Here is a 20,584-nt window from a genome sequence, read left to right as displayed (position 1 = left end):
TAATTAAAACATTTCCAATAAAAATTGTTATTCATATACGTATGTATATTCTATTTATTTGGTTGAATTTGAATAAAAGCCAACATTTAGTTGATTTATGTGTAGGATACATATTTAATGATTTCTATCCTTTTATTTCTCTAAATATTGTAAATATTCTGGGCACAATTAACATGTATTCTGGCATTTTTGGAATTAATAGCCCTTTTCTTGTTGCTAATATATATATGTGGTTAGGATACTTTTAAGTAGATTATTAAATAACTTTATTTAAACTCTATAATAATCTGCGTGGTTTTAATTTGCAGTACGCAATCTTCTTTCACCACAGATCAGAGTCTTTCCATTACCACCGATACTTCGGTCGTCAAGGAGACGACCATGCTGCTGTTTTGATTGACATCGGTGCTGGGGAACAGGATGTGGTGCTCTGAGATGCTTGTGGTCTGTAGCCGGTGGAGGAGGAGCTGATGGAGGAAACAGATTCAGGTCTCCGCTAATACAAAGAACCTGAGCCCATCTGATCCCCAACAAAGACACAATCACACACACACACACACACGCAAGCACACACCAACTTTACTGCTGCTGGAGGAATGAATCAACGGCAGATATGTGGTTATATTTAACTTCAGCTACAAGTTCAAACACATTCATCTGAAATATGCCTCTTCTACATTTACTCACATGTCAATCCTAACTCTGTGCTGCCATTGGTCCACTGGCTCAGAATCATGTGACACACAGGCATCACGCCATAGGTTCCACTGAGCTGTCACTCAAAAGCAGCCCTCCCAGTCCACCCCAGGGGACGGTGGGCTGGCGTTGAGGACCTATTTGAGGCCACCCTGGTTCACCCTGATCTCAGTGGCAGCCCCTCTGCTCAGCTTCTCCTACAGACCAGATGCTTCTACTCTCTAAGGCTGCCTGGAGCTCACTGTGTTTAGGTGACAGTTTCCCACCAATTACAACTCACCACACAACAAGTTTCGTCCACCCAGAACACGGATGCTCATCCATGTGCTCTTGTCCCTACAGTGGTGGTTGCCATGGCAGCAGAGCTGACTCAGGACCAGGTGTCGTGGACCAAGAGAGAAGGGGAAGCTGTCTCCTTCAGATGTACAAACACTGACCAGTGTAGTTATTATATCTACTGGTACCAGAAGAAAGAGGCGGGAACATTCACTGTGATTCTTCGAATTGAAAAGAGTAATGGTAACATTTACAATGAATTCAACCATCCTCAGAAGGATGATTTCTCATCAGTCCTAAAAGAGAACAGCTGGGAGTTGTCACTTCAGAAGGTGAAAGCGTCCCATTCTGCCACCTACTACTGTTCATGTTGGATTAGTGGTGTCACACAGTGAGACGTTCTCCTTCTTGCCCGTACAAAAACTCTGGTGATCACATGACTTAGCAGGTCATGTCTCATTGGCTGTTCAATCTACATTTAGGCGTCCATGCTAACAGACATGAGCCGGAAGATGTGGATCAATCACTGTTCCCTGTTAGATCACAGCCTGGACCTTACTGTCTGTAGTTCTGGGTTCAATCCAAGCCTTGATCTCTCCTTGCTACTGTGCAGAGTTAATATCATCACTGAACTGGTTGTTGGTTTTGGTGAGCCGGATCAAACTAAAGAGTAACAGACAGAAATCTGGAGGCTCTAATGGAAGTGGACGACTTCATGCTCACACCTCTAGAAACTAGAATCTAGTGAAATACTGAGCTCTGTGGTAATGAAGCACTCTCTGGAAGATCTTACATTGTTGTCTTCCATGGGAAGGAACGAGTCTTCAGTTGTTATTAAAGCCTACGATGAAGAGGGAAGAAGACCTTGGAGCCATTTCTACTGAACACAAGTAGTGTTATCCACTCTCCTGATTTACTCTGCAGCCTCTTAAAAAGCCCTCCTCTCAGGACAGGAACATTCATCCCCACGCCTCCCTGGTGGTGGAGACTCATCATCTATAGGGGATCGATGTGATCAGCAAGTTATTGATCAGCGCTGACGGCATCACAGGCGGTGAGCAGAGGTTTATGATGCAGGATATTTCACTGTGGACATCAAGATCTTTGGTCGCGGCACCACCCTGGTTGTTACAGGTAAGATACCTTCTTCATGGTTTCTCTGACTTTGTGTTTCATGTCACGTTGGGGAGAATATGAGTGTAATAATATTTCCAGTAGATTGTGTTTGACCTGTTTGAGTTGTGCTAAAGAATTCAGTGTTGTCTGAAGATTCATGTTCTGTTTGTACAGCTTAAAATATCACTAATGCTATTAATCAACTATGCCTCAGTATAATTTGTCAGTGTAATATGTAATAAATTATGAAGGTTAATAAACATATTGGGAATTATCATAATTGGGTTAAAAATCATGAAAATCTTTCAAACCACGAATAATCAAATAATATATCATGCTAATAAAATAATAACACGAATTCAGCAGCTGGCCAAAATCAAATGAAGCCCATAATAAAGTTAAAGTATAATCTGTTTATATTGTAGACATCTCATCTTCCAGCTTCAATACAATTATTATTCCACAAAGTAGAGAAAATAACAATGTAATAATAATAATAATGATTTATGTAGTATTTTAAAGCCTGTATTTTCATATTTTTAATGGAAAATGCACATGGCATGTATATTAGGCTAGATATGTTAATCATATATATTGTATGTATAACGTAGTTATATATGTTAATATTTATTATAATATTTTCTGAGTATTGTTCGATCTAATGTAGGTTTTTTTTGACAAATAAAAATATTTTAATTATCAAGTTTAAAATCATTATAATAATTATAATGTTTATAATAATAATTGTACAAAAAATGATGAAGTGGTTGCCTCACTTCATATTGTTTTCATAATTATTTATTACTTAACATATTTTATAATATGTAATATAATAATTCTGCTATTTCCATGGTTTTGACACCATGTGACTTGTGTTCTGTCTCTCGATTGGATCTTCTGTTAAACTCAGACTCAGACTCAGACTCAGTGGAGCAGCCCAAAGTGAGCGTCTACCCAGCGACGGGAGCTGATTTAAAGGGCCGGCGCTCCCTGCTGTGTGTAGCCAAAGACATGGTCCCTGAGGTGGTCCGGGTCTCCTGGAGGAGAAGAGGGGGGGGAGGAGGGGGGGAGAAGGACAGGGAGCAGCTGGAGCTCAGAGAATCGACGTACGCTGCCAGCATCCTGGTTATTGATCAGAAGGAAACCCTCACAGATCAATACATCTGTAGAGTTGAGCATGAGAGCCTTCTGCAGGCGGTGGAGATCCCAGCAGGTAAAGAAGAACTACAATCCCTTCACATTCAGCTGGTTGTCTATCACTAACCCCACTTGCTATCACCCGGAACATGTAATCTTATACTAACCCTACTGTCTATCACCTGGGACATGTAGTCTGATACTAACCCCACTGGCAACCACCTGGAACATGGTGTCTATCACTAACCCACAAACGCTGACTCACCTCCAACAGAAATGACCTTGATGTCAGAAGGCCCCGGAATGACAGAAATGACCTTGACGTCAGAAGGCCCCGGAATGACAGAGGTTACTTTAGCGACGGCAGTTACTATGGACCCCCGGCTTCCAGGGAGACCCAGAGAAGGTCCTTCAGATGCAGCGCACCGTAAGATCACCTGCTCTCTCTCTGAACTGTTGTAGGAATCTCAAGTGGCCTCTGGATTAGCAGTGTGGTCTTTCATCAAGAATACATTAATATATGAATGTCTATACCAGCATGATGTTTAAACCAGAATAAACTATTCTAAACCATTACAACCAGTGTAAAACAGTATGGAGTGTACAAGCCATTATAAATCAGTATAAACCAGTATGGCATGTATGAACCAGTGTAGACCTCTATGGTGCGTGTAAACCGGTATAGAAAGTTTTCAAACTGTTCTAAACTGCAAAAACTAGTATAGATCGCCATGGTGTGTACATACGTATAAACTAAAAACCAGCATAGACCACTATGGTGCATATGGACCAGTATAAACCAGCATGGCCTGTGTGATGGTGGGGTCCCAGAGTCCTTCCAGGTGCTGTCCAGAGCCAGGCTGGCGTCTGTGCTCTACACAGTGATGGTGGTGAAGAGTGTGCTCTGCTGCTGTGGTCTGGCTCTCCTGCTCCTCCACACCAACAAGACCAGCAGGATGCCCAGCCGGCCCACACAGAACCAGCACCACCACAGCCCTGGACTGACGCTCCTGTCCCCCAGAACCAGCACCACCACAGCCCTGGACTGACGCTCCTGTCCCCCAGAACCAGCAGACCCACCTTGTAGAACCATAAGAGGTCATCATGCCTTCATGTCATCATGTCATCATGTCTTCATGTCATCATGTCTTCATGTCATCATGCCTTCATGTCATCATGTCATCATGTCTTCATGTCATCATGTCATCATGTCTTCATGTCTTCATGTCTTCATGTCATCATGTCTTCATGTCATCATGTTATTCATTTCTACTCTCTACGTTCTTCTGCTCTTTTCCCTCCACTGTTCGGACCAGAAAACTGCATGAGTGTTTCACGGTTTTCTGTTGCTTGTTTGTTAATGTGTACTGTCGACCATGCAACATCTAACACACTCCCTTCATTTAAACAGGCCTTCAAAACCCACCTTTTCAAGATTGCTTTCAACACATAACTTCCTTCCCTTCTCTACCCTCCCTCGTTTTAACTATTCCTATTCTTTTATACCTGTTTCCGTTTTTTAGCTACCTATTTCTATCCTGTTTTATCTTTTTACTCATATACGTTGTCATTACATTTTTTTATTCTGTGTTTACTCTGTTAACCAACTTTGAGTATTTAGAAAAGCGCTATATAAGCTGAATGCATTATTATTATTATTATTATGACGTAATAACATGCATTTAAATTAATAAAAATCTCAAACGTAACATAATAACATTAGCTGGCCTGGTTGTCTATGAATGGAGTTGTTGTATTCATAAGGTGAATTATGTTATTTTATAGGAGCGTATTTTCTTAATCTTTGATTCAGTCTGTGATGGCTCATGGTCCTCTGTTGGAACATGTGTGGTTGAACAGGTAATGAAGGAACGTTATAGGACTGTAGGATAGTTGAACTATAAGAATAAATTCAACATGTATGGTCGGCTCCATTCATTTGGTTTAGCCTAACGACAACAATTCTGAACCAAACCTTTCGATGAACATCAACTCCACTAAGTATGATTCGAGCCACAATGTAAATCGATTCATCGATAAATCGATGACTTTGCTTTAGCGTAAAGTTATCCTTGAACTAGAATGTAACCGGCTAGTTTTTAGACATTTATAAGTATAGTGTTCAGGGTGCTCAGAGTGTTATAGTTCAAGGTGAGTAGTTAATAATATATCCCCCTTATAACGATCACGGAGCTCTCCTACTTCCTGTCCAGATATTAATATTCATGTCTCAGACCGGAAGTGGGCGTATGGTTGTGAGCTCGTTTTTCCCCGGGTGCCACAGTTTTCTGGGGGATGATGTCTGAGCAAGTGTTTGTGGGGGAGTAGGGAGTGCTAATGGGTTTAGAGTGCCGGAGGTCGTATAATGTTTATTGGGGGGTTCTGTTGACAGTGACCTGACAGTGACCTGACAGTGACCTGACATTGGTTGATGTTCTATACGCATCATGGCCACAATGTGGATGTGTTGGTAAAAGTGGGTGTGTTTCGGAGGGGTAGAGAAATAGGTTTAAAAGGTTGGCGTTCTGCACTAGCCAGTGATACAGAAGCATTCAGCAGCCGACGGCCTTACGCGTTACTTCTCAACACGATCCCGAAAACCCTTGGAAATGGACCCCATTGAAAACCAGTCCCCCATGGGTATGTCCAGCCATTGTACGCCTGAATCTACCCATGCTTTTAGTGCTGAAAGAGTATCTTTGATTAATGCGCCAATCAAAAGACTGAGGCCTGTTTCAGGTGCTAGACCCCCGTGTACCGAATCGACATACGGGCATAAAGGAAAGAACGGCTTTGAGTACGTAATTTCATTCGGGGGTGGATGTGTCCTGTTAAAAGCAAAAGACTGTGATGGCGTGGTGCATATGTGTACCGAGGATTGGCTACATTTCCGTGAGAATGTAACCCCCGAGTTAGACGTTGTTGGATGGCGTGAACCTCCGGCTGTCACCCAATGGTGTGGGGTTTCTGGATCTGTGTCATATCGGATGGAGTCCACCAAGTGTACAACTAATTTCATTTTTTTCAAGCGATGCGTTGAACCAGGAGCGGTACTGGGTGGCTGTGACCCTTTTTCTATCACACGTCACCCTCGCTTTGACGGCTACGCAGCATCCGACCGTTGGTTTGAAACTGTCTTTTTTATCCAGAGATGTGATTGGCCCGCGATACGCTCGATTTTTGAGAAGATTGACAGAGTGGTCAAGAAGTACCCAACTACCCCAACTGTATGGTATCCAGATACCCCACGGAGTCCAAGCGATGCTGATGATGTTAAAAAACAGCTATTTTTATCGAATGATAATAAAGTGGGGGCCTCAGATCACAGTGATGTTGAGATGGTGTCTTGCTAGGATGCAGAGGACTACTAGCTATAGAGAATGGTGAATATTTAGAGATTGCATTATTACAGCATGTGTGGGTGTATAGTTTTCATGTATGCAGTAGTGTCTAATGTAATGTTTGTTATGTTATACAGAACAGATCCATGCCAATTACCCCCGATATGATGATGACGACAATGCAATGAGTGGTGATGTAAATGACGGACAACCTGAACATGACGATTGGCTTCAAGAGTACGCCAAGCATTTATCTGAATTGAATCTAACCTTTCTACCGGACTATGAGGGAGGTCCACTGGTGGTTGATACGGCTACGGAGGAGGCGGATGGATGGCCAACCGTATCTCTTCACACCCGTATCAACTCTGAATCCCTCAGTGTTTTGAGAGCGACCACGGGTGTCTGCATAGCTGCCATCATCGACTGGAAGATCCGCGCAGACTGCTGGGGGTGTACGTACAACACCCCGAGTCAAAAACGGCATACCTGTCTGTGCAAACTATCTCGGGATCACTACGAGACCCATTACGATGATATATGTGTTGTGTTGGGTAGAGAGCCCTTTGGACTTCTTATGGATACAATATTAAAAAATACAATTGGTTTAATATTGGATCATAAGACAGTCATAGGGGCGGTGGACACTATGCTATGTGATTTACTAACTGAATTCTATGTTATGGACCAGCTGGAGGAGCTAACCCTAAAGTGTATCTCTCCTGAATATCAGCGTAAGATAATTGAGGCAACACGTTTGTGGAGGCGTACATTGGAGTGGCGTCGTACTACACAGAGGGCCTACAAATGTTTGTAAAATGGGTAATCTGTTTTCTTTTGGTTATGACATGTTTGTCGATTCTGTATCACATAGACTTGCTGGTTTGATGTTTAGTATGGTAGAAAATGATGCATTTATTAATCATAATGCTTATATCCGATGTGTGTATAAGGATTGGAATGATTTGGTCCTGAAATTCTCGTGTGACAGACCCCAGGATTTAATGTTATCTGAACTAGTTAACCATTTCTCAGATGACAAATGTTTTACTGTTGGGCATGTCATGTGTATATGTGCATTTGTATCCGACGTCTTAAAGTTAAATAAGGATAAAAAATCAGAGTGTCTTAGGGTTGCTCAAATGATGTCTTGTAAAATGGTACAGAAAAATAAAACTGTCTGTAAGTTGTATCTTGACATTGTGGAAAGTGGGCGGTTGTTTTTTAAATAAAATGATGATGTAAACTCTGCTCAGTGTACCAGTATTCAGTTTGTCACCGTCAGACGATATGGATAGACTGCTTTCTAAAACTTATTACGACTCTGCGGGATCTGGCTCTTACGGTGGTATTGATAAACTACAACGGGGCCTTAAGCATAGTGGCGAGGAGATACCTCCTTTAAAATATGTAAAGAAATGGCTATTGAAGCAGGATGCATATACTCTGCATGCTCCAACTTCTATACATTTCCGCAGAAATAGAGTATTGGTCAGCGGTATAGATAGACAGTTTCAGGCAGATCTAGTGGATATGTCCGAGTATGCGCCCGAAAATGACGGGGTGCATTTTCTGTTGACGTGTATTGATGTGTTTTCAAAATACGCATGGGTTCGCTCTTTACCATCCAAGAGTGCTATAGATGTCAGTAAAGCATTTGGTGATATTCTCAAAGAAGGGCGTGTTCCTGTGAAACTACAGACTGACGCCGGAAAATAATTTTACAACAAGACCTTCCAGCGGCTGTTGGAGCGTCACGACATTAAACATTTCTCTACATCTAATGAGACCAAGGCCAGTATAGTTGAGCGTTTCAACAGGACTCTGAAAACCAACATGTGGAGATATTTAACAGCTTCCAATTCCAGACGTTACGTAGACAAACTACAAGATATGGTACATGCCTATAATCGCTCATACCACAGATCTATAAAAATGACGCCTGTCAGCGTTGTTAAAGATAATGAGCAAACGGTATTTAATACCCTCTACAAAACAAAACAAGATGCTAAGATCGTATTTAGGTACGATATCGGCGATACGGTTAGAATTTCAAAAGCAAAAGGTATATTTCGAAAAGGCTACGAGCAGACATTTACAGATGAATACTTTGTGATATCACAGAAGATATCGCGTTACCCCCCAGTCTACAAGCTAAAAGACTACGGAGGTGATACACTGCAAGGAACGTTTTACGAGAAAGAGTTACAAAAAGTCATAGTGCCTAAAAACAAAGAATTTAAAATAGAGAAGGTTATCGATAGAAAAAAGGTGGGGCGTAAGAATATGGTATTTGTTAAATGGTTAGGGTGGCCGGACGTTTTCAATTCGTGGGTTCCTGAAAATGTGATAATCGACGTGTAAGAGGAATATAAGACATTATAACCGAGATATTCGATGGAGAAGGAGGCTGCAGGGGGGTTTTATGTGACTCTGGCTAGTAACGCCTCAGCGGGGGTCTACCCTCAAAATAAGATATGGAATTTTAGAACTAAATTAGCAAAAGCTATACATACAACTCAACCCTATGAAGTAGGGCTGATTGAAGCTCAATATCCATGCAGATGGCTGAGTTTTCCGTGGGAGGACGCCGTAATATCTCTGGGTGATTCTAAAACAGGCTATACCTTGCTATTAGCAACGGGGTTCTACGAGAGTATTACCCGGTTATTAGAACATATCAACAAGACTATAACCAAACACACGCCTCAAGTGGACATTAAACTTTACCACGAAAGTATTAGAAATCGTGTATACATCAAAGGTAGTGACTTCTTATCTCTTGGGTTTAGAGGAAAACTGGCTAACATCTTGGGCTTCAACCCCGGCGAAATGTACCCTGCAGACAAGACCAGAGCGTTATTCGCACCACATCCAGCAGACATCCATGGGGGGTGCTATAACATGTTTATTTATAGCGATATTGTCGATCACCAGTGGGTGGGGGACAGCTATGTCCCGTTGTTAAGGTGTATTAATATAACTGACACACACAAGAGCCACCGCAGTCTCATGTTTGACAAACCGCACTACGTTCACGTGTCCCGAGACCCTATTGGAGATATCGAAATCGATCTAAAGTCTGACCAGAATACAAATATACCATTCACATACGGCAAAGTGATCCTGAAGCTTCATTTTAGACCGGTAAAACAACAACATTTCTAGCCCAATGCACAGTGTAATGGGTTATAGACCGCCATACGATGAGGAAAAATACGTACAGTATTATTTAAACCAGGCCGGGAACGGATTAACCGGATATGAAGGCAGCAGCACACAATATGGAGCTGGAATCGGTGGAATGTTCCGCAGCCTCTTTAGGATGGCGGTACCTTTATTTAAAAGGGGTGTGAGCATAGCCAAGCCTCATTTGAAAAGTGCTGCCAAAAACATTATAGGCGACGTGATTACAAATATAACGCGGGCGTCATCTACGCCGAAACAACAGGGAGCAGGCATGATTGCTTCTTTCAAAAGACCCACTAAATATCCTCCTTCAAGCTGGGGGCGGTCCCGGTGTCCTACGGGGCGTAGAAAACAACGTAAAACACCAGCCTCAGGCAGAAAAAGGGCAAAACCTAAAAGGACCAAGAAGGTATCAAACCGTCGCTTTAGAGGGGCTGCTAATGATATATTCATTTAGCTGTCAATAATCGGTATTGAACAACAATGGCTCTCCTACATCGTATGTCAGAAGAATGTGTCAAGAGTGAGCTGGACCTTTTCACTCTACCGTTAACGCAGACAGCTATAGAGAAAAGTACGTATATAGAGATTCCTCCACTATCGGCTCTGACGGACAGGGGCCCCATAGAGTTCTTTGTGTCGGCCAGTAGCGAAGACTATATGGATCTAAACAACACGTATCTGCATCTACGGGTCAAGATCACTAATCCCAATGGAACAGACCTAGCCGAGGATGCAAAAGTGGGGTTGATTAACTATCCGGGATGTACATTATTCTCACAGGTGGATATTACTCTAGGTGATAGGCTTATTACCCAATCATCAAATACCTATCCATACAGAGGCATAATAGAATGCTTGCTAAACTATGGAAATGGTACTCTGGACACACAGTTTGGATGCGGTCTATTCAAGAAAGACACGTATGGTGAAATGGATGAACATGACCCCGACGGTCCTAATCGCGGCTTAGCAGCCAGGAGTGTATATTCAACACGTAGTCGTATAGTCGAACTAATAGCCCCTATTCACGCAGACATGTTTTTCCAGGAAAAACTACTGATTAACGGTGTTGATCTTCGCATAAGATTCATCAGAGCAAAAAACGATTTCTGTCTCATGGCCACCGGTCCGGTGGAATACAGAGTCTCTATAGTGTCTGCGAATATATTTATTAAGAAGGTCTCAGTTGCACCGGGTGTCAAGTTGGCGCATGCCCGAGCGTTGACTCAAGCTAACATAAAATATCCTGTTGATAGAGTGTGTCTAAAAAATGTATCTATCCCTGCGGGTAGTAGAATATGCAATCAAGACAATTTGTTTCTTGGACAAATTCCGAAGATGATTGTTATAGGTTTCGTGGATAACGAAGCATTCACGGGGAGCTATGTTCGGAATCCGTTCAGATTTCAACATTTCACCACAGAGTTCCTAGCACTCTACTGTGATGGACATTCATACCCTGCTAAACCCTTTCAACCGGACTTTAGAAATGGCTTGTATACACGGGAATATTTCCAGCTTATTCAGGCAACAGGACGGCAGCTGAAAGACAGAGATATTGCCATCACCCGGGAAGAGTTTGGAGACGGTTATGCATTGTTTTGTTTTAACCTGGAAGCAGATGAAGGGTGTGGACAGCATGTGTCGCTAGTCAAAACAGGGAACGTGAGGTTAGAAGTACGATTCAGAAACGCTCTAGCTACAACCGTCAATTTAATATGTTATGCAGTTTATGATTCTGTTATAGAAATATCAAACAGACGTCAGGTGTTACTGGACTATTACTGAAGAGTTATTGCAAAACATGAATACTATCGAGCTAACAGCTGTAGGCCAGAAAATTGCTCATAGGGCTTCTTTTCTGGGGGTCGTACCGTGCGATCATCTACCTAGAGACATTCGTCACGTGCCTGCTATGCTAGTGGTTAATACAGAACCTTCAAATGCCGCCGGGGCCCATTGGCTAGCTATATATATCACGGCCGAGAGACAAGGATACTTTTTTGACTCCTATGGAAACCCACCCACGTACTCAGAGTTTCCCGTATCCATACAACAGTTTCTTGATCATAGCTGTAGTGATGTGGTTTATTCTACACAACAGATCCAGGACCATTTAAGTACAGCCTGTGGACAGCATTGCCTATTTTTCTTGTTTAATATGCAGAAAGGTGTGTCGTACCACAAGTTTTTGAGAATGTTTGGGGCTAATCTACCCCGCAATGATAAAAAGGTATACGACTTTGTTAGTAGTGTAAAACCAAGTTTTTGTAATGAACATGAACTGATATGTGTGCAGTCGTGTATCTGTGGTTGTAACATGTAACATGCCTTTTGAAAATAAATACAAAGACGAGTAAAAAAAGTTTATGTTGTCAAGTTTTTTATTTAGCTGATACTACACAAGCGTTTTTCAAAAAGATAACAGTCACAGTATATATACAATTATTCAGATAGGCACATCAGAATTGTAACCACGCACTTTCATGTGTTTTAGGGGTATTAGAAGGTGAGTCAGGTCGTTCACGTCTTCTCCTCTTATTAGATCCAGAGTGGTGGCTCTCATACTCGTCAATTGCATTAACACTATCCGATGGTGGGGCATGTTTATACATGTCTACCAACTGTCTAAGTCGTTTACTAGGTATAGATGTAGACGGTACATTAATATGGGCTAAAACTTTCAGAAACGCTATCCACCCCGGTGGCCTGTCGGAATCTAAAACGCGATAGGACGCTGTGACATTCTTTAACAAATCATACATATGTGACCCCTTAATAGTTTCTCCTTTTAACACAAGCTCGCCCTTGTCCGTCCATGATACGTTTTTAGATTTCTTCAACGATTCCATGATGTGTCCGGCGTTTCTCTTACTTTTTGTCGGTATGTGTCTCATTACCTCCTCAAAAACACTATCACCAGCACTAGCATTACCCCCCTCATCTGCATCCCGCGGCTGAGACTTGGACCCGTCCTCAGCAAGTGATAGAGTCAACTCTCCTTGCTCACGTTGTCCTTGTTTAACCAGAGATAGATATCGCTGTAAAACAGATCCGTACCTCTTGGCTTTTTCATACAAATCGGTATCGGGGCTGTTCAACACCTCCTCGATAGCTTTATCCAAAGCGTTTTCAGCCGTCTGTCTAACCGATTCCCTAGGATGGGGCTGCTTTAAGGCATCGAGTTGATGCTGAGGAACTAGATACATCTTGTGAGTGTGCTCCATTACGATTTCAATCAACCACCTCTGGAGAAAAGACTGGTAATCAAAGGTATGGCTACAGACAGTAAAGGCAACAGAAATCCACCGGTCTGATTGATGAGTCTCTTCTTCTTTTTAGAAATCACCACAGACTTATTAGCCAGTAACCTAATGTCCTTTTTTTGTTTCTGCAATCTTTTGTGCTGACTGGGGGTCATTGGTATCTTGCCTTGTAAAATATTCAACGCTATTTCACACAGCGAGTTGATAAAATCGTCGTTGGCTGTCCGTAGAATAACTTTACGCAGAGCAGGCGGTGATTTATATAACAGCTTTAGGCGGTCTCGATTTCTGCGTATACGCTCCGACATGGCCTCTAGCTAGTCACTTTGCTCTCTGGGTGTAGACGACTTGACGGTCTGATAAAATAGCTGTTCTAAGTCTCATATTGTCGGGGGTCGTGGCTTTAAAGTCGACAAGCAAATACCCATAGGGTATGCTAGTAGCGTCGTTAAAGGACTCTAGAAAATACTTTGTCTTACACGGAAACATCTGTCTGGCTATCAACAAAATCTGATATTTGTCACGTGGGTTCTTAAACAAGACCATGTAATTTGTATTTAAGCTTATTGTTCTGCTGGTTTTACCTTGCATAAACAAATTTTGCACCAGATACATACAGCTAAGGTTACGATGGTGTACATATTTTGTAAAAACATGCTGAACCTCTATATTATTGCACGCATCATTCATCAAGTCATCAATAATGAGAAGATTTCTAGTATTGACCGGTAATATTGAATCGTCGCAAAGAGATTTGGGAATCCCTTCCACAAAGTTAATACTCCTTATCTTTAACAATTCATCATATATCGGTTGCCAGCATGAATAAATATAGACTATGTTTTCAATATCTTCCGAAAATAGACGACCAACGTTTTCAACGATTGTTTTGACAAAATAGGTTTTTCCGCTGTTGGAGGGGCCAGACACTACCATACTGAACGGGTGCTGAAGTCTGGGGTCAAACATCTCTCCAACAACCGACTTCTGACCAGTAGCCATCTTACCATACAACTGATGTGTTTTTAACCAGGAGTCTCTTCTTAGCCCTCTGATGGGTGGATCCTTTGTGGTGAAAAAACCTTTATGACCCCAACAGTATTTATTTTAGCCAATAACATGTTTTATTACAAACGCAGAAACATCAGCAAAGCCAACTGGATGATTGTGATCAAATCCTAAGCTAATGTGTAAAGCCTGGGCAACCAACAATTTAGCCTCTTCAGACACTGTATCATCCTCCGACACTGTATCACCCCCCGACACTGTATCATCCTCCGACACCCCCTCTTTTAGATAATGAGCTATAGCGAAAAACATAGATTGTCATGAGTGTTGGAGGGGGTGTATAGACTCAATCTTTTCCTGCTTATGATATCACCATAGGGGACGCTTTTTAACTTTAACCGGACGCCTCCGTTTTTATTGTGAACGCCTGTGACAACAAACTCTAATGCATCATCAGTCAAGCTAGCGTCATTACTTTGTATAACTTGCGAAATCTGCTCTAGAAACGTATCATCATTGTAATCGTCACCAGTCGTGAGTACAGCCTGGATATCACTGGCCAACGACGGACCCCGCAGGACCACGTTTAAAACACTGCCTCGGACGGTTCTTTGAGAGCACTCTGTTATGACGCCTGTCAACCTCTCCCTGATAAAATTAGGTATCTCTTCTAAATTATCGATAGGGATAGTCCTTAGATCGTGTCTTATCCTCGTCTCATCATTAGCGCTGACTGCCCCTCCACACTCGGGGCCACCATCATCATCATCACCACCCCCACCACTACCATCACCACTACTGCCTCCATCAGCGCTACCCCGGACGCCCAACACCTCATCTACCCCCACCGTTGTTCCATCAGCATCGGCACCATCCTGTACACCATCACCTGTACAGGCCCCACCCCCACCACCACCACGCTGAATAGACGACCCTTCATTTACACTCTGTACAACCACTACGACATCATCGTCATTACCCCCCTGGCCAAAGAAACCTTCTATCTCACCCCCTCTGTCTAGATCCTCTAATACCCCGCACACAGTCCTCTCTATAGAATTGAATTCAGTACTATTTAACAATTCATCAAGATCTGTATCACACACGTCTATAGTATCATCAAACACATCATCATCGTCATCCTCATCAGCCCAGGCATCTGACAATTCCGCCACCATGCCTGTATCGTTAGCAAACTCATTCATCAGCTGATCAAAACATGTGTCCGTACTAGTGCTACTACTACTACCACTGCTGGATCTACATCTCCTCTTGACATTGCCATTAATAGACTTGCATTTTCTTTTTCTGGGGCTCATGTTTATTGATTGATTACATATGTATTTACCAAAACGAATATACAACGTCACACAAAAAAAAAAACATAACAAAAAAAAAATCAAAGATATAAAAATAAAAGATGAATACGTGATTTTAAAAAGACACGATTTTACAAAAGACAATCCCCAAAGTTGACTAAGGCTACATCCTCTTGCGTCTCTTGAGCTTCTGAAACTTTTTTATTTAGGCCCACGAGCAATGTAAGCATTCTATCGATAGCTTTGGAGTGGTCACCTAGAGTTTTATCATGCGCTTTAACCTCATCCGCCACATTCATCACCTTAGACAAGCATTTAGCATAGTTTTCCCGCACAGCCTTCTCCCGTAGGGCTTCGACCCTGTAACGTTGGCGAGCTGTTATATCGTTGATTTTAACTTTAAGGGCTTCGATCTTGTAACGTCTGCGAGCTATTATATCGTGGATTTTAACTTTACGTTCGAGTTTCAGAATGCGAATAGCATAGACATCTTGTTCTGACCCTGTTTTTATGCCAGCCACAGGTACAACGGTAGAAGGTTCATCGTCTGTGTGTGTGGTTATACCGCCGCGGACCGGGCTGTGTCGTCACCACGGCTCACCTCAGGCGGATTGTTCAAAGGGGGTTTTAGAGGTAGATGGAGCGTTGGCCTTGGTCGACACCTCTTCTGCAGTATTCTGCAGGTCTGACGAGGGGGTGAGATCGCTCCTGTCCACCGATGGCTCTACTGCACGCTGTGGGGCATCCAGGCGCATGAACTGGTCGTCCCCCGGATCACCGTTAATCAGGAAGTCGCAATCTGCATCAGTCAGCTCCGCATATGTTCTCTCCGGCCGGTCTTCAGGGGCCATGTCTGCGGTACCTAATTAAAAGAAAAGAAAATTAACAATCAATAATGATCAATAACGTGATATCTAGCGCTAATGTGTATGTACATCAGTATTTACAACTACCGACCGTTTGGTAGGCCTATATCATCACCCGGTTGCACAGCTAGGACCCCTCCTTCAGTCACAATATACTCACACGCTCTCCTCTCGGCTTCACCCCTCTTTGGTCTCAGCTATGACCAGCTTTATGGTCTCCCCTGATAACAGGCTATGAGTTTTCCTCTCAGGCCTTACAGCGGTGACATCATCAGGTTTTATAACACACTCCTGTGGTGCTGTGGGTAGAGGTGCTATGAAAAAAGAAAAAGAAAAGAAAGCATAGAATAAGAAATGTGACGAATAGCAATTAGATAATACATCAGAATACCCTAATAATATTTTGATACCTTACCTCTAGATGGACCCTCCCCATTGGTCAGATCAATAAGAGCTGGGCTTTGAGTTATCCTCGTCGACACAGTGTCAAACAGACCTAACACATAACATAGACATTGATTGTTTACCTCCAGGGTCTACATATAAGTAGTAATAATAATAATAGTAATAATTCAACCTTAATGATTAAAAGGGTAGGGTTATATACATACACTGTGGTGGGTCTGGATAATGGAACACATGTCCCTGTGCATCTGTTGAAATACCTAATAACCCACTTTTTCATCAAAACAAATATAAAAAAAAAAAAAAACAGTTACACAATGTCATAGGTCTAATATAACTGAAATAGAGAAGGTATTAGGAGATACTCACTGCTGATCAGCATGTTGTAGTGGGCTGTGTTTGTCTCAGTACGACTGGCGAAAATAAAAAGAGCTGCAGAGGTGGTTGTCTTCTCTTGGGTATGGACAGGGAATCAGTTGCCTAACAAATCCTGATCTATGGGTTTGTTTTTTTTATAACCCCACACCCAGTCGACACCCCTCAACGTATCAGATTCATTGATCACCACCCACCCCCCCCCCCCCCCCCTGGACATATGCAAATCCTTCACCCCTAGGCCTACGCCCAACCTTGATCATCTCACAACCCCTGATCATCCATCGGTATCTGGTAAAATCGCTGACCCACAATAAAACATTATACAAACTCTGGATGGTCCACTTTACCCCCTCCTCTTCCCCATCCGAGAAAACAGACACACGGCCTTGCACCCTTCACTTGATGAACTTCCTCTACTATCTGCGGGAAAGCAACTCCGAATTAACAAACACATAACCCCCCCTTCCTCATAACTCCTATCTGGACACCTGCAAATCCTTCACACACACACACACACACACACACACACACACACACACACACACAGTCCTACACCCAGCCATCAGGTCTGTCAGGGCACTGCCGGGTCATAGACAGCAGCCCACCCAATAAAACATTATACAAACTCTGGATGGTCCACTTTACCCCCTCCTCTTCCCCATCCGAGAAAACAGACACACGGCCTTGCACCCTTCACTTAATGAACTTCCTCTACTATCTGCGGGAAAGCAACTCAGAATTAACAAAACACATAACCCCCCTTCCTCATAACTCCTATCTGGACATATACAAATCCTTCACACCCACAGCGCGTCCGCATATTATATATGTAAATATTAAATGCATGGTCAAAGGATAATGAGTGGAAAGTTGCTATCATTTAGCAACACAGCAACGAGCGCTGGAGCTAGTCTATGAACAGCAGCGCATACATTAGTTATCCCACGTTTTGATGGTAGTGTTTATTTCGAAGCTTTTACCCAGCGTGCAAAATACCCGTCAATATTCGGGGTAATGCAATCCAAGACAAACAGTCTATAGCCTACATGACAACACACACACACGCCCCCACTTAACAATTTTGATAAACCGATATGCTATAGTATTCGTAAAGCAAACACTGACATAGGAGGCTGCATTGACTAAAGTTGTTTCGATGTACGTTGTTTTAAGGAGAGACCAAGATGTACATTACAATGCAAACACAACAATAATTGGTATCAATCTGGCGCATTTTAGAAGAGCAATCAACTGAATAAATGCCAGGTATATATCCTATCAGACACGCAATCAGTGAACTTGCAAATGAGAGCCTACAGTATGACCGATCGCGTGACATTATTTAACCATCCATCTACAGCAAATACGATCAGCCAGATACATCATTGACACACAAAGCACATTCGTCCATCCTGGCAGATGCTGACAGCCCACAACGAGCCAAACAGCACCACGGCGGGGTGCTCTCTCTCGCTCTCGCTCGCACACGCACACACACACACACACACACACACCCACACACACACACACACACACACACACACACACACACACACACACACCCTGGCCTTGCACCCTGCACTTAACAAACATCCTCTAATGTCTGTGGGAAAGCTGCTCAGAATTAACAAACACATAACTAACCCTTCTTCTTGACACCTATCTGGACACACACACACACACACACACACACACACACACACACACACATACACATACATACATACATACATACATACATACATACATACATACATACATACATACACACACACACACACACACACACACACACACACACACACAGTCCCACAACCAGCCCCCGCAGATCTGCCTGCCCCAGTCAGGTTGCTGTCAACAGAACCCCCCAATAAACATTATACGACCTCCGGCACTCTAAACCCATTAGCACTCCCTACTCCCCCACAAACACTTGCTCAGACATCACCCCCCAGAAAACTGTGGCACCCGGGGAAAAACGAGCTCCCAGCCATACGCCCACTTCCGGTCTGATACATGAATATTAATATCTGGACAGGAAGTAGGAGAGCTCCGTGATCGTTATAAGGGGGATATATTATTAACTACTAAGGTGCGATAAAATTGTATTTCCCCCAAAATTGGACATCTTCATAAACAAGCAAAACACATTTCCTTTCTTAATTAACCCCCTCAATGCGTGAAAAGCTCAAATCTGCAGACAGACATAATGACAAAGCTTTGCACCATCAACTGATTGATTGCCTTAGTAGTTCTGAAAGAGTTAGGTAGGTTTATTGTATTTCTGAATATTTTTATTGTAGTTCTGAAGGAGCACCATGTTGTGATTCTGAATGAGTTTATTGTGAATCAGAAGTAGTTTAGTGTAATTCTGAAATATTTTTTTGTAGTTCTGAAGGAGCATCTTATTAACTTTATTTTGATTGTGAAGTAATTCTTTGTCGTTCGGGTGTAGTTTATTCTATATTTAGGTAATTTAAGGTAATTAAAAGAGTATCAAAACACGATCAAGTAAGTGTTTCTTTATTATTAACACCAGGGTGATGCAGGAAATGGCTGCCCATGATAATTATACAACCAACCTGTCACAGTTTCAACGGTTGTTCGTCTTTGTGTAGTTTTCGTTTCTTCCTCCAGATGTCCTCGGGTATTCTTTTCCTTCCCCTGGTTGTTGTTGATTTTCCTCCAAATGTGTTGATTTGTTAATTGTGTCCTCATGTTGTGTATTTAAGCCCTCAGTTTTATCCATTTGTCTGAAGCTCCCGTCCTGTAGCTAAGTGGCCTAGTGAATTATTGTACTTTTGTTTGATTCCAATCATTATATTTGATAAATCTGCAGTCTCTGCAGAGATTAAGATAATTTTGGTTTAACCTTCTCAACCTGAGTTTGAGTCTCTTTTTTGAGTTTAAACATGATCTTTAAGTTACACAGCCAACAAATATCACATACCATGTTTATTTATGCAGGCTACTAAATATTGCAAGAAAAGTGTCAGAAACGTCTTAAATTCTCCCAATGTTCCAGTAAATTAAAATGTAAAATATGAATATTAGAGAAAAGACAAAAATATGTGTAAAACCGTGCAGTAGGGAGTCCCGGTGACTCACTGGGTAGAACGCCTAACATTTAACACTCAGCCCTTAGAGCAACCCGGGTTCGATTCCTACCCATGGCCCTTTGCTTCATGTCCCCCACTCTCTCTCCCATACATCCCTGTCTAAATCACTATCATAAAGCATAAAAAATTAAATAAATGTGCAGTAAAAGTCATTTTATTATCTTGGTACATTAGTAGATGGATGGAAATCGTAAGCTTAGCTTTGTTGTTGTTGTTGTTGTTTATTTAGACTCTTATTTGTCTATTATGTTGGTTTAATTTGGAATATAATGTAATTGAATAAAGACTTATTTCATATTTCAAAGTGTTAGTGGAATACAGTTTCCAATTCAGAATACATTTCATAGTGTGTATCTAATTGTTATGTATAAATCTGTCTTTCTATTTCTCTAGATTTAGTCAATAATTAAAACATTTCCAATAAAAATTGTTATTTATATACGTATGTATATTCTATTTATTTGG

At 42.1% G+C, this 20,584-nt stretch overlaps 1 long non-coding RNA gene across 1 annotated transcript; it reads left to right on the top strand.

The window, feature by feature from the left end:
• Positions 1 to 553: 553 nt before the first annotated feature.
• LOC311360369 lies at positions 554 to 3,131 on the top strand. Its single transcript, XR_014638414.1, has 3 exons — positions 554 to 947; positions 1,039 to 2,106; positions 2,999 to 3,131. It is a non-coding gene; the product is annotated as an uncharacterized lncRNA (long non-coding RNA).
• The last annotated feature ends 17,453 nt before the right edge of the window (positions 3,132 to 20,584 follow it).

The sequence above is a fragment of the Micromesistius poutassou genome (assembly GCF_964030765.1).
Source record: "Micromesistius poutassou genome assembly, chromosome: 16".
Classification (NCBI taxonomy): Eukaryota; Metazoa; Chordata; class Actinopteri; order Gadiformes; family Gadidae; genus Micromesistius; species Micromesistius poutassou.
Note: the sequence above shows the minus strand (reverse complement) of the source record. Positions and strands in the feature narration are given on the sequence as shown.